The 18875-nt window shown below is 42.1% G+C and overlaps 1 protein-coding gene across 1 annotated transcript in view; it reads left to right on the top strand.

Moving 5' to 3' along the window:
- Positions 1-628: 628 nt before the first annotated feature.
- Positions 629-18875, top strand: part of LOC124469328 — a 39635-nt gene continuing 21388 nt past the window's right edge. The window contains exons 1-2 of the mRNA XM_047022542.1: positions 629-1291; positions 15960-16096. The gene's annotated coding sequence lies outside the window, so the exon portion shown is untranslated. The remainder of the gene's footprint in view (positions 1292-15959; positions 16097-18875) is intronic.

Genomic DNA, 18875 nt, shown 5'->3' on the forward strand with positions numbered 1-18875 from the left:
AAAGTGTACTGTAGTGCAATTTTTTTTAAAGTGTGTTCAACGTATTAACGTTAAAATTGGTAAAAGCATGATGGTAGTATACTTTTTATATATTCACAGATAGTACACTTTTTCTTAGTATATTAAAAATGTACTATTGAAAATGTGAATATGCTTGAAATACTCTTAAGTATACTTTTTTTTCACCTGGGAGTATAGGGTTTCAAAATGTTTTGGCAGTAATTAAGGTTACAGCTTCAGTAACAAAAAAGATTCAATGTGCAATGCATAATGGATTTTCCTAGACATGAATAATTTGACTATACAAGATTGATAAAGAATACAGGGTGGAGAATTTTTACTTAGAATGTACTTTAAAACTATTTTGACTGTTTTTGCTGTATAATAAAAGAAAACGTATATCCTACTCCAGAATAAATTTATACAATTTTCTGTTTCTAAGCATACTTCTTAAAAGTACATCAAAAGCGAACTATTTTCTAAGCATACTTCTTAAAAGTACATCAAAAGCGAACTATTTTCAAAGCATACTTCTTAAAAGTATATCAAAAGTTAACTAAAAGTGTACTATGCATATTTTAGTATACTTATAGTATACGTTAATATACTTCTTTTTTGTAAGGGTGTGTGCAATTGTTTTCTGGGGTGTAGCAGTCAACCCCCTCTCAGCGGTAATGAGAGGTTATGGCAGGGCAAATGACACCCACCCACTCACTCCTTCGCATCTCTTACACAGTGACTACTTAGCCAACCTAAGAGCTTCTGTCTTGAATGACCGCATATGGGAGTTTCTGATTGATTGTTTACCACCTTAGACCCAGTTTTTTTAAACTGAGCCTTACCATAACCATAATCCTAAACCTGTCTATCGGCCTGGTTCCGGAGTGTGAGTGGAGACCCAGAAGTTTCTGGAAAGAGTCTCTGGTGTCACACACAGATGGCCTGACCTTCTCAGTCACACACTTGTTTTTATGCTCTGTTTTTGTTTTTAGCTAGGATGCTAGATTGCATCATCCTCCATGGAGAACAACATGTTGGGTAATATGATTGACAGGTCACGGAGAACCGGCCCAGTTTGCCTATTGGTTGTGAGGCATCCAAAGGCATCAAGGAGCCAATAGTAACTGGATTGCTGATTATTTTGTTGTGTGTGTGTGCCTGGCAGAAGAAGTAGCTTTAGTCATTGAATCAACATGGAAAACATGATGGCTGGATTTATTTTGTGAGATTATCAGATGGAGTTGTATCAGGCGTCGTTGAAATCAAAATAGTGTTGGACATCACTGAGCAGGTAATTAAGGCTATCTATTTAGCTCTGTCTTTATCTTTTTTTCTTTCGTTCGTCTGTCCTGGGGCTCTGTTTTGAGTGAATCTTTCAAGTTTGTCACTCAGTTGACAAAACAGAAGGCTTCAAAAGAAAATTAAAGAAGTGCTACCAGATATCTGGAACTCTACTGCTGTGTATGTCGTGTGTTTGTGTGTGTGTGTGCATGTGTGTGTGTGTTTGTGGAATGCTTCAAGCTACTTTGTATGGTATGTGAGTGTTTGCAATGCAATACCATGCATGTTCTAGAGAGAGAAAGAAAGACACAGAGAGAGTGATGTCAGAGGTATGAAAGTAGGATGTTTGAACAGAGGATGTCTCAGGTTGACTGAGCTGCATTCTTAGCTTAGCTCTCCTTCCTTCCTGCTCCCTAGAGGTGAGTACACTCTTTCCCTGCCCTCTTCTATATTAGACTACTGTCTGACTCTTCCTCTTCTTCTCTGACCCTTCTTCCTTTATTCTGCTGCTTCCTTTCTGCTATGACTCTTCCTCTGCTGTCTGACTCTCCCTCTGCTCTGACTCTACTTCTCCTCCAGGGGCAGATCTAGAATAATAATGTATAATAATATTTTCTTCAAAAATCTATTGAAGTTTGAAGATTTATTTTGAATAAAAATATATTTTTTAATAACCTGAGATGAAAATTAACAAAATAGAGGCTGTGCAGCATGATTGCATACACCTTCAACAGTTTAACATTATTTTGACGCTCCTAGTTCATGTTGGTGAAAAGCTATTGACTTTTGACATTTTTAATTTGTTGACGGTCCCTCAACAAACGCATTGTTTAGGCAGCCAAAAGCATTGGCTAAGCGGCCGGTCGTAGCGGTGCTGAACACCGGTTAAAATAACACAAATCTGGGAATCCCAATATCTGTTGAATATCGAACTTTAAACTAACTTTATCACGATCATCTTTCGTCTAGTGCTGCATTCACTTGCAGTTGCACTTGAGCCACAACTTTTCTTTGTTTTCAAAGCTGCCAACTGGGGTGGCAGCTGGGGTGGCAAGGCTATTTTTAGGGTGTCAGTTCCCATCCTATGCCACCCCGGTAGATCCGCCCCTGCTGTGCCTCTCCCTCTGCTCTGACTCTTTTTCTGTGACTTCTTCTGTTGTCCGACTCATTCTTATGGATGTTAAAGTAACATCTAGAATGTTTGGCAGCCTTTAGATTGTAGACTAAAGGGACTGGAGATGCTCATATGGGTTTTCTGGGGAGTCATAAAGAGAAAGATAAATGTTATGTCCAACATCATGTCTGGAACAGGGTTCTCTTGCTTCATGCATGCCAAATCAAGGGGTTTTACCTGAGAGTGATGTGCTGGCTGGAGTTTATACGCTAAGAAGGAACACACACACACACACTAGCAGGGTTGCGATTAAATTAACTCAACACCGCCAGTTATGCTTTCAGTTACGTTTTCCCTCCAAAGCTAGAGGCAAAATAACAGATAACTATGCATCAACAAATAATAATTTGTAAGACACAGTGACAACAAAATCAAAACTCAATCAAAACAAAAATAACTAAGTCAATAGTACACAATGAAATGGACAATAAATAGGAGGCTAAATGTTAAGGCTGGTTATGGTACACATGTTTTCTTTCATGTCATGGCATTCTTTAAGAAATCGTCCAGATAGGAAGGCTGTTTGTCCCTCCGCTAAGAGTATTTTCATCTTTTCATCATCGGATAGTGTGGTTAATGATGGTATAAGGGTTTCAAATGTATTAAAGAAATGGAAGGGAAGCTCCGCTGGCTTTGCTGTTGGGTGGTTCTGGTAGGGGGAGGTGCTCTCTAGCCGCTCCTTATGGCAGCTGGGTGCAGGCTTGAGGAGGAGGTGGTGGGGCGTGGGTTAATAGGTGCCCCGTTGCTATTGCATGCTCCCGGAGGCTGGGGATGTATCTGTGGTGTACACAGTGCTGAACATCCTCTGCTGATCTCTGTGTTGATGTCGTGGATCACGTATGGGGGGGGTGTCAGTGCAGGCTAGCAGTGTTGATATGACAACCCATGAGTCAGGAAATTCCCTGCAGGCCTTTTCTGACACTTTCCTTATTGCTGTAGCCATGCCGTGGCGAAGGGAGTTCAGGTAATTTGTACCAGTATGGATCAGGATGTGTCGTGGGTTCCCAAGGATGGTTAAGCAGCTGCAAGGCCTGGCCTGTGTTTTTACAGCATTTGTGTAGTACACTTTGTCCAGGAAAGAGTTTGTTGGTGTCAATGTATTTTCCGTTGGAGTCCATCAGGAGAACCACCTCTGGACCTTGCTCCTCTGGAGTGGCGGGCAGGAGGGTTGAAGGTCTGTTGTGTGACCTCTTGTGCATGGTTCTCATCAGGGTTAGGGTCAGGGGATCGTTCGGAGATAACCGCATTGGGTCCTGTTTGTAGGCAGGAGGGAGGGGGGGGGAAGCATGAGGATAGCAGGCCGTGGTGTCTGAGATGGTGGTTTGGATCTGATGGAGTTGATCTTCAAGGAACTGCAAATGACTGATGATTTTGACCTCTCGTATGCATTTTCCTTCTGTTTTGAAATATGCCCACGGAGGACTCTGTTCTCTTCCTCCAGCTCTCTCAGTGTCCTTCTGAGGTCTGAGATTGTCGTCCGGCTCTCTGTCTTTATTTGCTGGATCTCTTCTTTGAGCTGCTGGATGGAGCTGCTTGACGGTTTAATGAGCCTGGTCTGGGTGAACTCTTTGAATTCAAAAAAAGTTCATATTGATTAGAGCTAAGCTTTCCATCATTTTTTTGGTGTCACTGGGCTGAGCAGGGTCGATCATGTTAGTGGTGATCTCTGTCACTGGGTTCTCGTCACTGTCAGAGTCAGAGAGTTCCAGTTTGTTGATTTTTTACCTATGGACAAAATACCTGGATCGGGGATCGGAAAATGTTAGAGATCCACAGGCCGATCCATACATTTTTTCGCAGCACATTCTATGTCATTTTTCAGCAGCATGAGTTAACCGAAACTTTAGATGCGTGAGTTCTAAATATTTCCGACGGTCCCCACAGCAAGCACAATACTCGAAGCAATGCTACTAGCATGCTAGTGTTACCTGTTAGCCTTCTGTTTAGTACATATTGAAGCCATTAGGGCTGTCCCCACTCAGTCGACTAGTCGATTTTCTGGTCGATATGCTCTTGGTCGACTAATATTTTTTTAGTCGAGCTGCCATATGGCAGGGTGAGATCTGATTCCCGCTTGTGTCATAATTGCTGAATTAACGAAATGTTCTACATCTACAGAAATTGTCGAATATATTATTTAAGACAAATAAAGCAACTCTAAAAATATATAATTTAAAAGAAAAGGTGTTGCTATTTTCCCTTTCGTTAATCTGCGGTTTAGTTTGGTTTGGTATTTGGCACACAGCATGAGCACAATTGGCTGACGAACTACAAACTCTGCCATAGCCTACTTTGTCGGTGTTATTAGTCAAAATGGCAAAGAAATCTGTGGTATGGCAGCATTTCATTCAAGTACATTTACAAAGTTCCGGATGACTCGAAAAACGTTGAATGAAAACTCTGCCAACAACGGTTTATTTATTTAAGTTGGACTACTTCGCTGGTTTATTTAAGTTGGACTACTTCGCTGCTGCTAATGCGCTGGGTTGAAAAATGAATATGCCTATTGTAATAATCAGATCCAAATTGAATGACATTATCTTCTCCGGCCAAGACAACAAAATCTATCTCTGTTGCACCGTTCCCCACTCTGCTTCTACGTAAGTTCGCATTCTGCACTTTTTCAGGCAGGGATCAGCGTGCTCGGATGAGTTGCATGTTAAACAAACAATATTTTTAATGTGTACAACATTGGTTATTATTTATTATCTCTTACAATCAGGCATTTTGTATTATATCGGCAAACGGTAACAACAGGACTGGTGACACGAGGCTTATTATTAGTACATTTACATGTATTCATTTAGCAGACGCTTTTATCCAAAGCGACTTCCAAGAGAGAGCTTTACAAAGTGCATAGGTCACTGATAATAACAACACGATAGCCCCAAAGCATTAGGGGTAGCCAAAACATGAAGTTCAGTCAAGACAATCACGTATTAGATTTGAGCTTTTGTTTGTTACATGACATGGACATGTAGATTTACTTTGGCAGAGTGGATGATAAGGGAAGCACTCCTCGATGCAACACATACATGACATGAAATATGAGGCAGGGAGCAATAGAGATATAATCCTCCTGGCGGACAGAACATACAGACAGCATGGGGGAGAAGGGGATGGTGGAGGGTGGCAACAGCACTGATCATACAAATGGCTGAGTGTGTGCGTGTGTGTGCCTATCCGCGCGTCTTTTAAAGACGCCTTATCGGACGTGGCCCAATGGATATGCACTTAACATGGGTGTGGTAGTGGGCGGAGTAAAGGAAGGTGGAGTAAGACGCCTTACGTCCCCGATAAATGAATGAGACGCGCTGGCCGATTGCCCTGCCTGAACTAGCTGCGCTTATTACACATTGTGAATGACAAAAAAATAAGTGCCAAAGGGAAGAACCATAAGAGCATGTAGTTAAGCGAGTTACAATTAAACAACATTAATCGGTATGTGCAAGTGCACCTGTAGAAAAGCAAGCAACAGTAAAAAAATAAATAAATAAGATGAACTAAAATATAATATTTCGGAGTGAATACAACAGTTTAAATCAGTTACCACTAACCAACAAGAGCAACAAGTCTTAAGCAAGAATCAATGTGATCATTAAGGAAACTAGCATTGGGTTCAGCAAACCATTCCTAAGTACCGTTGTACTCCCGGAACAAGTGCCTCTTGAGCCTTCTCTTGAAGGTGGAGAGACAGTCTGTGTCTCTGATGGAGGTGGGGAGTTGATTCCACCACTGGGGGGCCAGGCAGGAGAAGAGCTTGGGACTGGGCGGTCTTGAGCGTTGGGACCACCAGGCGGTTGTCTGAAGAAGACCGTAGGTGGCGGGTGGGGGTGTAAGGCTGCAGGAGAGGCTTTATGTAGTCGGGTGCAGTCCCATTCACTGTTCGGAAGGTCAGTACCAGGGTCTTGAATCTGTAATAGCTTATTTTATAGCGGCTGAAACTGGAATGTCCATCAACTACATTGAGTCGGATCAGGAAAATGTTTGTACCTTTATGTTTGTCTAGTTGTCAATCTCCCTTCTTACGTATGTATTTCTTTAATATGACCTAAAACAGTGAGGTTAAACATCACACAAAATGGTTTGATGAAAAACATTGTGACATTTATAGGGAAAAAAAACGTTTCAAATTTCGATTCGTCGATTTTCAGAAGTGTTTAGTCGAGTCTTGGTCGCCGACTAAGAAAATCTTAGTCGGGGACAGCCCTAAAGAACCGTCATGTATCTGTGCAACCATTCGCTGTAACCAGGGGCGGACTGGGGGAAAAAAGTGGCCCGGCAGTTACTGTCAGACCGGCCCACTCAATACACGGCGCGCGGCCCATTCAGTACACGGCGAGTTGCCCACTCAATGCATCGCATGTATTGACCATCAGTGGCTTACTTGGAAAAATATATATTTTTTATATATTATATATATTATAGTGCTGATAAATGATTAAAATATTTAATCACAATTAATTGCATTAATGTAATCGTTAACTTGCGATTAATCGCACATTTTTGTCTATTCTAAATGTCCCATGATTTATTTTTGTCCCATATTTTTTTCTCATTTTAATGCTTTTATCAACATGGAAAAGTGGATTTTTGTGGGGTTTTTTTTAAACAACATTGCAACCGCCTGGCTTTGACGAGGGGTGGAGAATTCGCATCAGCTGTGTGCTTGGCCATCAAGTGGTATTTCAGACTGGACGTGCTGCGATGATAGCTCAGTTCACAACGACAAGACACACAGATCTCTTTGGTCTTGTCAATGGAACCATTTACCAACTTTTTTAAAGTAAACTTTCCATTCAGAATCGTATTGGCATCCATTTCGGCGTCTCGCGCTCGCCATCCACTCAAAACGTAACGTTAGCCTACTACTCTTTAGGCAGCTCGCAAGCCCAAACAACTGTGTGCGGCGTGCCTGTTGTTTTGTTTCCGGTCTAGCTAGATCCGGTGTGGTGTTGTAGTTTTTCAAACGTCAGTAGTTGTTGGAACCGTTGCAACAGCATGTGGAAAAAACTACAAAGTTTGCTAGGCCAAAAAGAACGTTAATCTCGCAATAAAAAAATGTACGCCGTTAAAATGGGTTTGGGTTAACGCTGTTAATAACGCGTTAAACTGACAGCGCAAAAAAAGACCAATACACTTAACATTATTTTGGATGATTACAAAGAGATTACATCATGTATATCTTTTCTTACGTTGAACGTCCGAAGTCCGTAAGAACACATTTCAGAAGACACTTCAGAAAATGTTCGAAAAATAGGCACCATGAGTGTGAATACAGATTGCGAGGACGAGTATAAAACTCAGTCAGTGTGTTAGACGGGCTTACATTTACATTTATGCATTTAGCAGACGCTTTTATCCAAAGCGACTTCCAAGAGAGAGCTTTACAAAAGAGCATAGGTCACTGATCATAACAACGAGGTAGTCCCAAACATTGCAAGCAGCCAAAACATGAAGCATACATTGTGGAAAACTAAACAAGTGCCAAAAGGGAAGACCCATAAGAGCATGCAGTTATACAAGTTTACAAATTAAACAACATGAACCACAAAAAGTGCAGGACTGTACCTGTGGAGGAACAATCAATAGTAAAATATTTCACAGTGAGTACAAGACTTAACTTCGTTATAACTAACCTACAAGAGCAACAAGTCACTCAATAAGAGTCATTGTGATCCTGGAGGAAACTAGCAACAGGTCTAGCCAAGCATTCCTAAGTGCCGTTGTACTCCCGGAACAAGTGTGTCTTGAGCCTTTTATTGCTTAGAGCAAATTGTGTTCAAGCTGTGTAAAATGGAAGATTGTTGGAAGTGCCGGCAATTTCAGAGGGAGGGCTGGTTGGTGATAGCAGTGGGCCAGTATTTTGGACCATCCCAACCCCGTCGGCCCACCGGGGATTCCCCGGTATCCCCGATGGCTAGTCCGCTCCTGGCTGTAACCAACTGGCTACAGCAAAGACAGGCAACTGTAGATTATCAAGCCCTTTCTCCTTGTTCTCATTCAGCTCAGTTAAATCAGCGATTGGCTAATAATGTTCCCTTTAGTGCTCATGCCCTGTTCGTATCTGCGAGCACATTTGAAGGCAACTCTTCTTGACGTAAACAAATAAATGGGGTGCTAGATTACACATTTCGGATCGGTGGCAAGGTCACAAACACTATCAGCAACGGTGTTCCTGCTAAGGCTCACATTAAAAAATGCTTGCCTTTTTTCATGGCACATGATGTCGCAAACTTAAACCATACAGTCCTTGACAAATTCTCCCTCGCTAAAGGGTCGGGCTGCTTTAGCTATCTCCGCTGCCACAATATAACTTGACTTCACAGCAGCCTCACTTTTGGATTTGGCATTTACAAACATAGTCTGCTGTGACACCAGACTTCTTTTGAACTCCTCTGCCTTCTGGTGCTTCTGTGTCATGTCCAGATGTTTGTATTTGTCTTGGTGTTTCGTCTCATAGTGCCGCCTTGAATTGTACTCTTTCATGACTGCCACCTCGGCTCTGCACACAAGCGACACAGGTTTCCCCTTTACCTCCGTAAACATATATTCTGCCCCCTACCTCTCTTGGAAACCCCTGTTTTCTTGGTCCACCTTTCGTTTGGCCATTTCATTGTTGAATGATGGACAGGTTGCAAGCTAAACTTTATCTCAGGCGATGAGGCTGCAGACAGTGTTGGGCAACCGATTGTGCTTGCCCGCTTAAATTGACCATTTGCTAGGGCCCTGACCCTTAGTTACTGTTGCTACGTCCGACACAATTCCCGGAACTGTCAACTCAAAAGCCATGGCGAGCATAGACACACTGTAAAAAAAACCTCACTTTTTCTGTAAATTATTTGTGTTTTGTTCTGTATTTCTGAATGACAGGAAATACAGATAGAAAGACAATGGCAAACTGTAAATTAATAATTTTTCATAAGAATTACAGCCAAATGTTGTTACCTAAAAATACACTAAGATTTCTTTTTTTTTTTTACAAATAATAATAACATTTTCACGAAAATGTTCTGTTAAAACACATAACTTCACTTTATCAAAACTAGCTATTTTAACTGTTATTTTGCAGATATTTACTTTCATGCCATGGACAAATAACTTAATAACATAATTTTTGGTTTAGACATAGGAACCTTGAATTGTGAACTGAGCTCGGGTAGTTGACGTCATGCAATCAAAGACTACAAAAGCCTGCAAAAGCCTTTTTGGGGCTATCTCGTTGTTTATGATCATTGACCAATGCACTTATAGTAAAGCTCTCTCTGGGGCTATCTCGATGTTTATGATAATTGACCAATGCACTTATAGTAAAGCTCTCTCTTGGAAATCGCTTTTGATAAAAGCGTCTGCTAAATGAATAAATGTAAAGACGCCCGAGTAGGACGAAGGAAAGTTGATTAGATAGTTTGTAGTGGCAACGCTCCTGTTACCCAGAATGCCCCGCGGCAAAATGAAAAGCTACTGAGTTAAAGGTTTAAACTTAGTTAAGTAAGCATTGTTTGGATTGTTGTTGTGTTCATTCTGTTTTGATACGTGTAATGTGATTGTTTGTAGTTTGGATACATTAAGTGTTCTGTTAATTTGGAATAGACCAACCGTCCTGGGGGAAAGGGGGGCCAGCCAACCGTCTCGCTCAATCTTCTGCCTAAGATTTTTAATAGTAGCCCAGTAAAAAAAATTATAAGGCAAGCGGCAAGCAGAAGTACTTCGGCCCATTGGGAATTCTCCCGGTGCTCCCGATGGCCAGTCAGCTACTGTGTAGCCTACTGTTAATTTGCAGCTATATTTCTATTTTTTTTGCCGTAGCACCACCTGAGACTTTTGCCATTTTCTACAAGTGATTCTGTATCAAAATTCGACTGTGTATTATTCAAATTCTTCCGCCTACCTGCGGAGATATCAACAGCACAACTGGGTTGTAGGTTGCGGCAGAGAATGTTTAATATAGACGGGCTCTGGTTGCGGTCACAAATGGGTTCAATATGTGTGATAGTCTATGTATTATGTGAGTAGGATGCGTTTCATACAAGATCTGGCAACTGGACAACATTGAAATAATATATTGATGTGAATATTTATATAACGAGGTTTGGCCATACAAATTACGGGAGTTTCACGGGAGTAATTACAAAACGGGAGGGGGGCGGGAGATGGGTGTGAAATACCGGAGACTCCCGGGGAAAACGGGAGTGTTGACAGGTATAGATAGATAGATAGAGTACTTTATTCATCCCCAAAGGGAAATTAAGTTGTCATAGCAGCCGGTATATTTGGATACAATAAAATACAATACAGTATAATAGCAGATATGTGTGGCAGACAAGCTCAGATAGATAAATAGATAGATACTTTATTTATCCCGAGGGAAAATTAGGCGGGCAACATAAAATTACACCGTTGCTCATTCAAATCAATGGAACTTTTTGCAACATTCTGAGGAGCTGGTGGGCCGGATTAAATGGCTTGTTGGGCCGGATCAGGCCCGCGGGCCTTGAGTTTGACATGTGGGTTAGGCTCTCCCTGTCAGTGAACATGCTAGAAAGAGTTTTGGCTTGCTAATGTTGTTGCTAATGTTGCTAATGCTCTGACATTCTGGTTCTTCTTCTGATGCCATCAAGCGGGATCCCTGGTCGTAGTCAGGCCTTCACAAACCAATCGGCATTCGTTAGCAGAATTCTAGCGTGTTAAGGCAACAACGACTTACCCTGTAAGAAATCGAAAGGACATAAGTACTCGTTCATTCAACTTTTGACCTGTAATCCATGTTGAACATGCAAAAACTACAATCAAATCTGAGATGTGATAAAGAGACAAATTTAGCCGTTTAGCTCCATAGACCCCCATTAATTTTGCACTCGACCGTGATCACTCCCAGTGGAACTCCGGCGGAACTGCAACAAAATTCAAAATTAAACGGGGCTTAATAGGGAGTGGCAAGGCTCTCCTTAAACAGGCTCTGGCGCTATCTTCACATATTGTGAGTCTGCCACCTCTTTCAATGCCCTCTTTTAGTACATGTTGATAGTGTTTACATAAGATTACCTTCCAGGCTTTAAAACATCCAGTGTAAAATATAATAATGTTTTTGGTCCTTCGATTATTTTGCTCAACGTAGTCGGCCAGGAGAGTGTGGAGATGGGCATGTTAAGTATTTTCTTTGTGCTTTTCCCTAGCATTTAAACTACAGTTTGTAGGGTACTTTATCTTTATTCTTGTGCTGTGTACTGCTACCTGCATTGTTGGTTGTCATGGTAATCAGGTATTTTTTGTGGTTCTCTAGTTAGCCAACTGTCAAAGCTAGCAAATATGTTAGCTGTTCAATTGCTTGTAGACTAAGAAAGATCTTTTGACTTTACCAGGTTTCAGTTTGTCTTCTTGACTTCAGTGACAGTATCCTTTGGTTTAGGTTTGGTAACTGGCTTGTGATGGGTTGGTTGTTGACACTTGAATGCATTAGCAGACTGGCCATCGGGAGCACCGGGAGAATTCCCGAGGGGCCAAAGCACTTCTGGGCTGGAGGTCCGCTTGCCTCATAATTTTTTTTACTAATAATAACAATTTCGGCAGAAGATTGAGCGACATGGTTGGCCAGCAACACGGTTGGCCGGCCCCCCTTTCCACCAGAACGGTTGGTCTATTCCAAATGAACGTCTATGCAGCCCTTAGTGCCGCTTATACACAACAGTGACACTGACAGATCGAAAGCTAGCTAGTAAAGACAATATAAAGATGTAAATACAGGCTAAGAAACGTAAACGTAATTACCTTCACTAGACAATGTTTTATCAATTGAAAAAACGGCTATGTTTGTTTGTTTTACATAAAGCTCAACAACAAAAAAAATCGCTCAAATCAGCCCCAAAAAATTGCGCGCTATGCGCGCTAGCATTAAACGTGGAAGTCCCTAACTACAGGGGCAGATCTGGAGATTTTCATTTGGGGTGGCAATGGGGTGGCAGAAGGAAGTTGTTGAGTGGCCTCCTGGAGGCGAATCAAAACCCAAAGTAGGGGGTGGTTGACGTGAACTCAAATCCAAAGTGGAAAAATATATATTTCTAAAATGTATGTCAAATGACATATAATTATATTGCTTGATATGTGAATAAGTCAAAACTGAATGTGTCCTTTTTCTAATTCCTTATTTATCTAACATTTTGTGAACTTTTTTGTGTTGTAGTCCCAAATATTGTCCACCGGTGTGACAAAATGTTTTATGTTAATATTTAATTCAGAGATTTTGTGACAGATATGCACAATCCTTATCAATTTGTCATAATTATAGTCCCACATCAAAAGTAACCAATAACAATTCTGAATCATGTTATTATCCTCCTAGAAGATGTACACATGGAGACTTTACCCAAACGTCTGGATTATATTCATTATAAACATTTTTTAAACCTAATGAAGCTTCATTCCATCCTTATATATATCCGCATAGTGATGATATCAGGAACTCACAAAGGTCCTCAAGGCTTTGTATGTCTTTCTCCCCATGGACATAGTTGTCTGCCATTGCTCTAATTTCCTGTACCACTGGTTTGAGGTGGGCCTACACAGCACATTCGTGGCTGACAGTCAGAGGTTGTGGCATAGAATTGTATGGATGGATGCCTGCTGCCGGTTTCCATCAAAATGAAAGGAATGAATTTCTGTATTCAGTTTTCAGTCTTAAAAGTCCACATGCTAAACCATTTCGTTGTCTTTTAGATTTTCTTTAAGATGCCTGAATTTTGGGGCCTGGTGAAGCCAGTTGAATTAATGAATGGCAATATCCTCCAACTCTTTGTTGGACTCCTCAACCAGTTTTCCAGGGTTAGAGTGATGGTTTAGTACCCTTTGATAGAGCCTACATCCACTGGTGTGACAGCCATTTCCACCAGTGTGACGCTGATTTCATGTCACACTATAGGACAGTGCTGTCACACCAGTGGACGTTTTCAAGATCAAGGCCAGTTTGTGACCTAGCTATATGAGAGACTGTCGTCAATCTTAATCAGTGTTAACGTTTACATTATTTTCAGTAGTCAATCAATATAAATTGATAAAAATGTTCAGATCAATACTTAAATTACGTCACACCAAAGGACTGCATAATGGATCTGGAGTGAGGCCTACTGTAATTTAATGCCCGTTTTATATCTACAGAATGGCGTCACACCAGATGGACACCAGTTTTACGGACAAAATGTAATGTGTCATAATTATTCTAAATGGAGACCTAAAGAACCTTTAGGTTCATTAAGTTAAGACTACTATAACATCTATTCAGGTATTTTAATGTAGTATTTAGACTTATATTTCATTTAATTACAGTAGTTTTAATATAAGCAACGCTACCCCGGACACGCCAGTGGACAAATGTCATGTTTAAAACAAAATATTTACATATTTGAATTATAATGCTCATTAATTAAAGATGTATTAGTTCCGGAAGATTAAACTGTATATAGAAAAATATATTTTAATGAAATATTATACATTTGTATTTATATTTGTCACCATGAACACAAAAATGGAGCGTCACGTCAACCACCCGGGTACAGTACTCCCTATGGTAAATTATTAGGCTACAACATTGTAGTTTAAATTAAACAGTAACATTAATATTATTTATTGAAATGTTCTGTAATGTACAAATCTAATTTTTCCGAGGGGAGAATGAGGTTCATGTTGTTTAATTGTAACTTGTTTAACTATATGCTCTTATGGTTCTTCCCTTATTAGACTTATTGGACTTATTAGGTTTTTCACAATGCATGCTTCATGTTTTGGCTACCCACAATGTTTGGGGCTATCTCGTTGTTATGATCAGTGACCTATGCACTTTTGTAAAGCCCTCGCTTTGGATAAATGCGACTGCTAAATGCATAAAATAAAAGTTGTGGTGACAGTATTTTTTATTGGGGTGGCAGCTGCCTTAGATCCACCACTGCCTAACTAGCATCACATTAGGCTCAGAATTAGCATGCATTAGCAGGGTGCTCGTTGTGGTGGCGTATACGGGACCGGTTCTGGTGGGCCGGTCTGGATCAAAGTCCAGGGCCTATTTTTACTCCCAGTCCGTCCCTGCTTGAATGTTGTTCACTGCTGGAGCTAGCTGGAGCTAGTTTCTCTTCATATCTCTTCTTATTTTTGAGATGGGTATCTTTTTTATACCATTACTGTATTGGAGAAGGTTATGTCTTTTCTATTCTTGATATTTTACTTGAGTTATTTACACTCTCTGTCTCACTTTTTGGTCCAATTTCTGGATTTTTAGGAGCAAATTTTTGTCGTGGCTGCTTCTCTCAGATGGAACTCTCTCTTTCTCTGTCTGTCTGTCTGTCTGTCTCTCTCTCTTTTTCTGTGATAATATGTAAATCAACTTGTCACTATGACAGACATTCTCAGAGACATCAACAGCTATGACTGTATGACAGCTATGACGCAGTGAGTAATGAGGTGCTTTCGTTAAAACAGACTTTTTTCACTACTGCTCTCAGTCCCCAAGTCACTTTTATAACTTTCTTTTCTTTGAACTCTTGTCGCTAATGATATTTGAGGACAATGCAGTACTTAATAGGAGAACATAACATGGAGTGTTGTGGTGTTCATATTGTTTTGTGAAAAGGTCAGATGCTCTTTCAACTAATGTGGAAAATAGTTGGTTTGTAAAGAAGAAAGTGTTTATACATGAGAGACAAGTTGGGGCTAGAGAGAGGAAGACCGATATGAAAGTAGAAAGAGAACAAGAGAAAGAGAGATTGAGAGATTGAGAGAAAAAGACAGAGTGATGTACACAAAGAGAGTGGTAAAGAGAGAGAGAGAGAAATATCTCGACAGTGTCAGGCTGTGTTTCAGGTCCATGCCAAAAATCACATTCTTTGGCAGGTCTCAGGCCTGCAGTAAAACGCCACTCAGGAACACAATGTACTGGACACTGGATGCAACCTAACACCAGAACGTCAGTGGTGCCCTGAAATTAAGTCTAGTTATATACCACTGATATACAAGTGATAAACAGTTATACCACTGTTTGTCCAATCCCCATAAAATGATCCCAGTGTCGTCGAACCACCTTTAGGGAAACTATCACTTGGTGAAACTATTGACTGACATATCTTCTGGCCAATGGACTGCACAATCTCCTGACTGTGTTCATGGCCAAACAGTGGACAAGCGTTCCAATGCTTGGACGCCAAGGGCAACGGGAACAACAGCGCTACTGTCTCTGGCTTTTTCTGTGGCTTCCAGGGTCCTCAGTCCAGGGACCTCTCTCTCCCTTCGTGGCCCAGCTCCCCTCACCCTCCCTCAGCCACAGAGGCAGAGAGAGAGCTGGGGACACCCAGGACTGCTACTCCTTTTTCTGTGTGTTTGTGTGTGTGTTTCTTCTAAATTACTAAATGTTCTAATGAAACACACACCATAGATGACAGTTCCCTGTCAAGTTTCTCTTTAAATGTTCTGCTTGTCACTCTGCCTTTGTGTGAACAGAATTGCTTCATTTTGTATCCACTAGATGGCCCCACACCTGCTACAACTGCTCCCATACTGGGCTTGCTAACTTTGCCTCAAACTCGTTTTAAGGATGGCTTTCTGTAAAAATGTCAAGACTGATCACACCAAACTGTGTTCATGTGGGCACGTGACCGACAGGTGAGTCTTTGTATACACATCTCACAAGCTTACCCACACATATTCTCACACACACACACATACACACACACACATATGCAGACACCCATGGTGTGCACACAACATTACACTGCGATTCTTACAGTGAGTTTGAAGGCCATTTGCTATGAATAGCGCTCATAATCGGACGTGGAGCGGAGCAGTAGGATCAGATACAGATGCACCATCATCACAGATACAGCAGTAGGAGCATTCCCATGGTCAGGAAAAGCTTTGAGGTAACTGTCATTTTTGGGGGACAAAAAAAGTATTTTCACCAGTTGGTAAAGAACGTATAATAATCTCAAGAACCAAAAGGAGAAGAAAACAAGGAGAGTGGAAGAGAGAATGAAGGGGAGAGGTAAACTGTTCTGAGCAGTCATAATAACAAGTCTGATAGATTAGACTGGGCTTGAACAGAACACTTCTGATTTTCTCTGTGTCGGAAATATTGTGGTGACTCATCATGTCAGGCCAGAACGACTGGGAGGTTAAAGAGGAAGTTGAGGACGATGGGATTCCTAGGTTAGCCGTGTGTTTGAATGTGTGTGCGCAAGTGTAAGGGTTTATGTGTACATGTACTATCTGCATGTGTGTGTGTGCCATTCCACCCCCTGTCCCTCTCTCCCCCCAGCTTGGGGGAGTTAGTGATGTAGCATCTCCCCCGTCTAGGAGGTTGACCTCCACGACGATCAATAGCTGTCCACTCGTTTATGATCTGGAATCTGTTAGTAAGGCTTCACACCAGACATGTCTGTGTGTGTCTATGTGTGTGCCAGTGTGTGCATCCCATTAAAGTGATGGACGAAGCTGTTCGTAGCAGGTCATCAAGGCGGGCGGGGGGTTAAACGTTGGGTGTTCATTGGGTGGTCACTCTTGCATTGTGACTGATGAGATGCTTTAATGGGTCTGTGACTCATCACTGTGTGTGGGTGTGTGTGTGTTTGTGCGGTGTTAACAATTCGCAAGAGGGTGCACTCCTTGTTGATACGGACAGAAGGTGTTTTAGAGTCTGAGAGACTGGGAAGTGTGTGAGATAGCTAGACCAGGGATAGAGAGTGTGTCAATGAGATGGTGGAGCATCCGTGGTGATGTTCTGCTTGTGTTTGTTTGCGTGTGTAAATTCTGTTTCCGGTTGAAAGTGTGTGGCTACCACTGTGTGCGCGTGTGTGCCTATATGTGTTTATGTAGATCTCGTCAGTGTCACCACTCAGCTGAACCCGAGAGGCTTGTTGACTGTTTCATCAAGGGCAGGCAGAAAGAGGAGGTTCAGTCCTAGAAGCCTGGGGGGGGGGGGGGGCTTGTATAAACCTGGAAGTTTGTGTGTGGGCGTGCGTGTTTATGTGTGGGTCCTTTTCCCCTCTACTCTCTGTACTTCATTGTTTACCTGGCCAGGGAACGTGAGGAATGTTTGAGTGGGTGACCTGCATGATCATACCTGTTGCGAAACACTGTGCGTGTGTTTGCGTGTGTGCGTGTCTGTGTGCACCTGAAAACATGCATACTGGGTCTCTCTGGTTCCACATCCCACCACTCCTACTTTGAACCTCGCCTCCGTTCACAGCTGCTCCTCTTTTGCAACCTGACTTGTTTGTTTTTGTCCTCCGGTCCCATCATGGCTACGCGGTCTTACGCTGGAAATGGACTGGAGGGAGGGGAGGAGGAGGAGGTTAGACAACAGCTTGAGGGTGTGTGGGTCAAGGAAGGGATGTGTAAGGTCAGAATATCGGATGTAACAGGAGAGGTGATGCAACTGGCTGAAGAGTTATGCTGGGGTGGGGATCTGTGTGGAGGATGGGGTGACACACACATACACACAGACCGTGTTCTTGTGACGATGAGGGGGTCTGAACATCCGTGATTCATCCTGAAGTCATCGCAAAACAGAGCTGTGGGTGTGCATGTGTGCGTCTTGATGGGTACCTCTATGTCTCACCACAGAAATCAAACCCTTGTCCTGGACACTGTATCTCTGACTCACTTGCCGTTGCACTAACACCTGTCTTAGTCTACGTGGTCATACCGCAGGCCTCTTCTGACCACTCACCACATAATTCCACATCATCAGGGGTGAATTCCACTGTTTGTGTGTGTGTTTGTGTGTTTGTCCCAGCGCAAAGCCCCAGTTATTTAAAGTCAGATGCAAGTTTTTAGCAGCTCAATTTAACCTAGATGTGTCTCCTTCTCCCTCTCTCTCTCGCCCTCTTATTCTCTACCTCCCAATTTCTCTCCATGATGATAACCTTTAAAAGACCATAGGAGCATTTTCATCAACCATCTGTTTCCCCTGACATTGGAAATTTGTTTTTAGTAAATTTAAATTTGTGTAAATTTGATTGACTGTCCCCCCCCAGCATACACACATGTACACCCAACATTCACATACGCAGAAATGCCTATGCCCGAGACACAACATCCCAGCTGTTCAGCTCCACGACAGCCCATCATTAGCGCCTATTACAAGTGCAGCAACACCATGATTGGCTGGCTAGTGGACATGCAAATCATGGAGGTGGAAAACTAGAGAGCAAGAGTGAGAGCACGTGAGAAAAAGAGAGTTTGACAAAGAAGAAGGGAGAGAGAGAGAGAGAGAGAGAGAGAGAGAGAGACAGATTGTTGCCTGTTGAGTCACTGAGCTGGAATGACTTTACTAGTGGTGTTATGTGTGACAGGGCCACGCACTCTCTACCACACGCACACACCCACATGCGCCTGCTGGGGTGGTGAGGCAGGGATGAGAGAGGAGGGCGGTAGAGGAGTT

The sequence above is a fragment of the Hypomesus transpacificus genome, chromosome 7 (genome assembly GCF_021917145.1).
Source record: "Hypomesus transpacificus isolate Combined female chromosome 7, fHypTra1, whole genome shotgun sequence".
NCBI lineage: Eukaryota > Metazoa > Chordata > Actinopteri > Osmeriformes > Osmeridae > Hypomesus > Hypomesus transpacificus.